This window comes from Olea europaea, chromosome 15 (genome assembly GCF_002742605.1).
Source record: "Olea europaea var. sylvestris chromosome 15, O_europaea_v1, whole genome shotgun sequence".
In the NCBI taxonomy this organism is placed as follows: domain Eukaryota; kingdom Viridiplantae; phylum Streptophyta; class Magnoliopsida; order Lamiales; family Oleaceae; genus Olea; species Olea europaea.
In genome coordinates, this window is record NC_036251.1 from 2,473,833 (window position 1) to 2,482,384 (window position 8,552).

At 34.6% G+C, this 8,552-nt stretch overlaps 1 pseudogene; it reads right to left on the reverse strand.

The window, feature by feature from the left end:
• Positions 1 to 7,385: 7,385 nt before the first annotated feature.
• On the reverse strand, positions 7,386 to 8,348 carry LOC111411106 (annotated as a pseudogene).
• Positions 8,349 to 8,552: the final 204 nt, after the last annotated feature.

Here is an 8,552-nt window from a genome sequence, read left to right on the forward strand (position 1 = left end):
GAATATGAGGAGAAATTTCCTGAATTATCTGCATTGCCCATGATGTTTTGGTGCTTGTGATGCTGGATTTGATGGATGGTTCTTCTATCTTTTCCTCCAAACTTGAAATTTATACCGTTTTCTCCTTGTCAATGTTGGTTTGAGTGTTTCGCGATGTCTATTCCTGAAAAATCAAATTTTAGATAATAAATACATGGAACAATGGTTGCGTAGCTCAAACATCTAATAACCAACTTAACTATTTAAGGACCTAGGGGGAGACAAGATATTGACGGCGATTTCAAAATAAAATGTAAAATAAACTAAACTATCATATAACTCAAAAACAAAATAAATAGAAGGAAAGAAAGCTTAGGTTGCCTCCAAAGAAACGTTTCTTTAACGTCATTAGCTTGACTTAATCGAATTATCCACGTTGGATCTTCAGGTGGCACTTCTCTCATGTTTCCAAACTTTACCTTTGGTCTTGTATTCATTTTCAATATATCATGACCAACGAGATTGTGATGCAGCTTCAACTCCAATAAAGCTTTCAAACCCTCATTCAATTTGGCAATATTTGGAGGTTTTGAAAGCTCTTCCACATAATTCTCAATTTTATCAGGTGGATAAGCTTCATAAGCCAATAAGAAGTCAACCATCTCATTGGTTCTTGAGCAACCGGTAGTAAATGTATTCCTTGATGAATAATGTACTAGAAGATCATAGAATAATTGTTTCTTGCTTTTCTCACCCATCACTGCATCAATTGATTGGATCATAAGGCATGTGTTGACTTTTTTCAGGGCTTTCTTTATTTAATAGATGTTGAAATTTACTTGCTCTTCATTAACCTGTTTTCTTTGCTCGATAGATGTTGAAATTTATTTGTTCTTCATTAACCTGTAGTGTCAACTTTACTTCTTGCACATCAATCAATGATCTTCTAGTAGCAAGAAAATGTCGACCAAGAATTAATGGTAAATTTTCATCTTCTTCCATGTCCAACCCCGCAAGGTCCACCAGAAAGATGAATTTATCGACCTTTACCAATACATCTTCAATAATTTCCATGGGTAAGCAATGAATCTATCTGCAATTTGCAATGAGATGATGGCTCTCTAAGACCCAACTTTTTGAACAAATAAAGGGGCATTAGATTGATGCTAACTCCCAAATCACACAAGGCATTGTCAATAGCAGACTCTCCAGTCATACATGGAATTGTAAAGTTTCCCGAATCTTTCAATTTGTATGGGAGCTTCTTTTGGAGGATTGCATTGTATTCCTCTATCAACTTTAATGTCTTAAAGTCCTCCGACTGTATTTTTCTTCCTTGACATTACTTCCTTTAAGAACTTGGCATAGGGTTGGGCGTGGGTTGGGTTGGGTCGATTTTTTCCCTAATTCAAATCCAATTCAAGGTTATCATTTTGATGGAAATTTAACCCAGCCCGTGTAAAGGTTGAAACCCAACCCATCCTAACACAATCAAGTATCGATCGGGTTGAGTTGGGTTGGTCGGTTTGGGCAACTTGTCAATGAAGATTAAAGTTATCCAATACTCTATTAATTTCAGTCCCCCTAATCAGGTGGATGCCAGCCAAAGACTAAACTTAGGCACTTTATGACTAAAGTGTGAAAACTTTTTAGGTCTTGATGTCTTCTTTATACTTAATTTAAATAATGGAATTTCGTTTGTCCTTCCACTGATCAAAATGCAAAGAAAATGAGGAAGACATTCAGATAATTACAAAACAAGACCAAATCAAGAAATGCATATAAAATATTTAAACTAACATAGATGATGATAGAGAAAGAAGAGGCATAAAAGATAAAATAAATTCTATCAACCTGCTTGACACCACATTCAAAGCTGGGGATTGTATGTTGAGAGAGAGAGAGAGGAAAAGTCCCTGAAAAATCATTGACTTTGAAAAGCATATCCTATATTAGAAAGAATAGCATAGTTTAGAAGTATGTATCCACCAAAAGTAGATCCTTATTCCAAATAGAAGCAACATAAATTGAAAAGATAAACTTTTTTTATTAATGTCCAAATATAGACTTTGTTTCTTCATTTTTTGAAGAGAAAGTAAGCAAAATCAAGCATAAACTTCAACCGTATCTTCCAAGAACCATAAAACTGAAATGGAACTATGATTACCAATCAATACCCGAACTTACTAAAATAATAAAGCATAATCAATTAGTAATTTTTCTACAAGGTCTTTAAAATCTACAAATTAATAATGCTTCGATAGAACTTTGAGTTTTTATTTTTTATTTTTTTTATTCATGTTTTCCATCCTTTTCCCACTACCCAATTCCTTAGCAAATCAAACATTGCACAACCATAGAAATTCATCCACATAAGTTAGAAAAACATTACAAAACATATGAATTATTAAGAACAATAAAAATGAGAATAAAAGTCATAACCTCATTTTCAAATACTATATGAAAATTTTAATCCACGTTTTAAAAAAAATAAAAAAATAAACTCACCTTAGTTAAAAACAGATCTATCTTTAGGTATGGATGGTGGTGTGGAAGACCGACGGTGTCTGCTGGCGATGAGAAAGGCGGAAGAAAAAAGCTGTGTTTGGGATTTCATGTGATGGCTTGAAGGAGACTACAGTTTTCTTTAAGGGGAAATGGAAATGGGAGGGAAGAAAAACACATTTTTTGTTTTTACTTTTCAAGACCTTTTTTTTATATTAATTTTCAATACGGGTCGGGTTGGGCAAGTTGGGTTCGAGTTTAAATGGTAACCCAACCCAACCTGACAAAAAATGGCAAATAATAATCCAAACCCAACCCATTTCATTGCAAAAACCAACCTAAATCGCTCGATTTAGGTCGATTTTTGTCCACCTCTACTTGGCGTAGTTAAGCATTTGGGCTAAGGAATCTACAAACAGTATGTTAACATAGATTTCCTTGAAACCTCCAAGAACTTTGCAAATTGCTCGTCAATTTTCTTCTTCATGAATCTCTGCGGGAATGATAGTTGTGCCTTCAAGATATGTGGATTATCTGGAATGAAATTAAGTGAAGCTTATGAGCCTTTTTTGTTGCCTCTATCTCAGTCATCTGCTTCATCCACAAGTATGCGACCCAGTGTAGGCATTACATCCTCTTTTGGTTAGCTCTCTTCAATTTCTTTACCACTTCTTAGGATGATGGCATTGCAGTGCTCCCTTAGGTTAACCTTTGTATCACTGGAAAACTTTCATTTCTATTAGGATTGTATCGCAGTTGCTATTTGACCAATCTGTACCGCTAAATTCTTTATTGTGGCCCCATGTTGGTAATATGAATGTAAATGTTGTCAAGTCTTACCTCATCTTTGTTGAACCTCGATCTAGTCTCCGAAATGAAGGTTCCCAAAATATCTTCCAATGATGGCTTTTGCTCAGACACCTGATTATTGAACCTCTGATAGTAGTTGTTTCTTAAGTAGTTTTCCCTTTGAGTGAAGTTCTGATCGTTCACATACTGAACTTGTTCATTCGTCGGCAAAGATGCCAAAAACTTGCCAAGCGTTTCCTGTGATGTTTATGCAGCTTTTTGAGTAGTGGGAGATGACATTCATGCCGCAAGGGCTATAATAGGATCCACTTCATGAAGGCCAGCAACTTTCTTTACACTTGAACGCTCACTTGGCCATTGGTAGCTGTTAGTAGCTATCTCATCCAGCAATGAATAAGCCATATCTGGAATCTTGGACATTAGAGTCCCTCCTTTTGTAGAATCTACTATCGTCCTTGTTTGACCATTTAGCCCATTGTAGAAGAGTTTGATTTGCATCCAACTTTGATAACCATACTAAGGGCATCTTTCTAGTAAATCTTTGAATCTCTCTCACGCCTCATAGAATGGTTGGAAATCCAATTGTTTGAACTGCCCAATTTTACTCAGCAATTGAGTCGCTTTGGAAGGTAGAAAAAATTTTGTGAGAAACTTTTGAGCTAATTCCTCCCAAGTCGTGATGGCTCCATATGGCAATGATTGGAACCATGTTTTAGCTTCATCCCTCGGGGAAAAGAAGAATAGACGAAGTCTGATTGCATTTTTAGTAACATCGTTCATCGTCATGGTATTACAGATCTCAAGAAAAGAACCAAGATAAACATTTGAATCATCAGTTGCAGAACCCCCCAAACTAGTTTTGCTGTACCATGTGTATCAATCCTGACTTCAATTCGAAGTTATTTGCAGCCACTGCCCAGTATGCTGGAGTAGTCATTGACAGTTAGTCTAATATTTTTCCTTATAGTCCACTGTTGATTAACTTCCCGTGCTTCCTATTCTGCCATTGTTTCACGTTCGTTCTTTGTAAGCCCCTTCAAAGTGGAAAGTGTATTCTGGTTCGGGATAATGAATAGTAGTTTGAGATTTCTCGATCTTCGTATAAACCTGAAACAAGAACCACAATCTAATTAAAAGTAAATAAATCTAATCTAAATTAAAACAAAAGTTACTTGATAATAATATTAGTAAAAATTAAATTAAACAATCCTCAACAACGGCGTCAGAAACTTGCCACGCGTTTTCTACAATGTGATTTATACCGTAAGTGTACGATGTCAAGTTTTATAATAAAGTAAAGGAGTTAGGATGTCGAACCAATAGAGACTGTAATTTAATTTTATACTAAGTACTAAAATTATATAGCCTTAATTTTATCTAGACGAATGAAAATCGAAACCAATGATTTTAACTAAATTAACATGATGAATGTAGTGCGAATTAAATGGATGCAAATTATATGAATTTAATTAAGATGGAAAGGCCTAGGGAATGATTTCACCAAACTATAAATTATAATTCAATGAAGTCCAATTGTTCTAATCAATTTTCCATGTTTAAAAGCAAGAATTCTCAAGTTTTTCTCTCTCCTCTTTCAAATGTCGGTTAGAAATTAATCCTAGATTTCAATCACAATATCTTTATTCCGAATTAAAGTAAAAAATTGTTCAAATTCATGATTCTTTTATGGAGTAAGTTTCATAGATCCTATACTTTCCCTCCAAACCCATAAAATCTACGTTGTGTCAATCTTATAATCGTGCCCAAATTTGCCTCTTTTGAGTACCGAAATTGACTAGCATCTATTCATTCAATTAGTAACCAATTAATTGAAAGCATTAATTCCATGACACAATCAAACATATGTGGAAAATCAAATAGAAATAACTATGATAAAATCAAATCAAAATCTCAAGTATTGTCTACAATCAATCCCTAGATAATGAATTTAGTTCACGATGAAATCTATGTGAATACTAAGATTCATTTAAGAATTCATATAAGAAGACAAAGGGAAGAGAATAGAAAAACTCAGTTGTAGATCTTCAATTTCTTCTCTTGTTCTTCTTTGCCTTGTCCTCGAATCTCTTGGTGTTTTGCCTCATTGCCCTCTTGAATTCCCCTTCAAAATTCTCTTCCCAAAATAGGGTTTTGATGTTGTATTTATAACTTTTTGGGCTCTTGGATGAATTGGGGTTAAATTTGGTCAAAAAAAGAATCAAAAAATATTAAAAAACCTTTCCCGTACAGGCGGTGCCTCGGTGCCACTGTAGCGGTGTTGCGGCACCACATATTCTACTGATTTTTTGGCAATCTTGGGTGCCACAGTGCCCACTTCGGTTGAAAATGTAGTTTGCACGTCTTTCAATATTTTTATCATAACCTTTTCATCCAATGTTCGATTGAAGCGATTCAAGATGCGCTAGAAAGGTAACTCAAAGGACTACAACTTTACTTCAAATATCATTCTCCAATCCAATCATTTGCTATGTCAAAAATACGTTTCAATATGAAACTAAAGTTTGGAGCATAACTTTTTCTATTGGAAATTGATGTGTGATCATACTTTGACTATATTTCATCCCTTTGATATATTTTTTATCCAATTGACTCCTAGCACTCTTGAATCGTCATCGTGAGGTTTGACACAAATTTTTGAATATTTGCACTTTAGTCTCCAAACTTTGGATCTCTAACAGCTATTTTCTCCAATTTTGCCAATTTTTGCTTATTTCTTTCAATTTATCAACCTATATCACAACATCAAAACACATATTAAAACTTTCTAAAATACTCTCAAGGATAACAAAATATAAATTAAGTGGCATAAATATCATGAGTGTAGAGCACTCATCAACGGGCAACTGATTTCCATTGTCATACAAAAATCAGGAAATTCAACAAGTTTTAACACTTTCAATGAATCTCAAGCAATGTTTAACAGAAATAATTTATTCTTTTCGCACCAAAAATAATATGTTCTTTTAATAGTTTTTAACACTTTTACATAATTGTTCCTTTCATGCCGAAAATACGTGTCCCTGATTAGTTTAACATGTATTATTATGTCCAAATATAATATTATGTAAACTTACATCCAAATCCAAAAATCATAGCTGTTGTCCCATTCAAGTCAATAAAGCAACATAGAAACAAAAATTCTTCTTTGAAATTCATATGTATACTTTGTAAGAATCTTAAATTGCACAAAAACAACTAACTATATCTTATTCTAAAAAATTGAAATCTACCACAAGAATATTTTCAATTAATCAATCAAACTCTATTTCTACTGGTTTCATATTGACCTATTCTTCTTCCATCTCTTAAGACTTGAAATTGGAGATTTGGATTGTTGGGAGTAATTGAATTGGAGATGGCAGCAGAGGAGTTTGATTTTGGAAGAAAAATCGCTTAATAATGTGAATTGAGGAATTGGAAAGAGGAGAAAATAGGTTTTAAAAAAAGACCTGATTAGGTCAAGGGCAAATGGGTCAGGGGTTATTTAAAAACCCGATGGTTCGACGGGTTTCAAATGATCTGTTTGTCCACCACTAATTCTGTGGGAGTCGGACAGGACTTGGGTACAATTCAATGGTTTTCGAGTTGAACCGGCTGTTCCAATCCAATCCAATTTTATAACTATGATTTCTAGGGTGGTTCCCATAAATGTTCAAAATTCAAAACCATAATAATTATACCAATACCAGCAATAATGCTACTAAAGAACCTATATAGTATGTACCTCTCTATGATGTGCTATACGTTTCAATATATTCCTATGCGTATTATATGCCATCCTCCTCAAAATCCCACATGTCTAGTACAAGAAACTAGACATGATAACCGACAAAATTTTCTAGATATACATTTTCCTTTATCCTGCTCAATTGCATTCAATATAGTGCATCGTGTCTAACTTGTTCCGAAAGTGATCCAATTATTTGAGGATTGTCCGTGACTATTTATTTCATCTCTATATGACATTTTATTTTCCAAGTGATAAACTCTAATCGAGAAGAAAATTCTACTGTTGCAATCGACAGCATCACCGGGTGAATTATCCCAATCATTCTCATACATTCACAAATCTAAAACACTTGCAGGTGAACAAACACTTTCCTCTCTAGAATCCCGGGATTCCTCTCCAAGCATTTCTGCAAAAAATCCAAGCCCTTTTAAGAAAAATGTCCAAGAAACTTCGATATCTCATTACTGCAAGCAATCTTTTAAACTGTTGCCAAGGATTCAACATATCACCATCCCAAGGTGGCCTATCAGTGGCCATTTCAATAAACGTACATCCTAAAGATCGTATATCTGCAACAACTTCCAACTCTTCATTTCTCAGAACTTCAGGAGCCATCCACAAGGGAGTCCCTACAATCCCCTTGCAAGATTGCAATGAAACTTTATCATTTTTCAAATTAATCAACCTCTTTACACATCCAAAATCAGCCAATTTGATTTTTCCTGATAAGCTTAATGGCACATTCTTGCACTTAAGATCAGAATGCACAATCCCATTCTGATTTAAATACTTCAAACCCAAGAAGATTTCCCTAGTGTACAAAACTATCAATTTCTCATCAAATACAATACCAAATTTTTCTACGACGTCTGCTAAACTGTCTCCCTCTATGTATTCCATAAAAAGATAACAATTCTTTTCACCATTTGATCCACATGAGACATCATTCGCTATGTACTTAACAATAAATTGTGAATCTAGGACTTAAAATAGTCTAACCCCAAAAGCTAGCTATTGAGATTGGAGAATCCAAGCCTATAGAAACCAAAAAAATGAAGTCCATACTTTTGATGAGAGAATTAGGTGCTCATGTAGTCCAATCAGAACAATGACAAATCACAATGCTTATGATTCGACGTCCACATCGAGCAGGTGTCCATACACCTTGAGTGGCAACTGAGACCAGAAGGCATGATGCTTGCTCTGATGCCATTGCCACAGAATTTGGAAGAGCCAGACCCCAAAAGTTAGTCATTAAGGACGGAAAACCCAAGCCTATATAAACCACACAAAAGAAGTCCATACTTCCGATGTGGGATTCAGGTGCTTATACACCATAATGGGACCATGACACGATCCAAATTCTCAATAATTTTGGCCTAATTCTTGAGTGACGTAAGTCCAGCCTCTGATTCTATAGATTTTTGTTAGAATTGAATGAAAAATATTGAATAGAAATAATGAAAAATATTGAATAGAAGTCTCTTCATATGTTGTGACTCAAGTA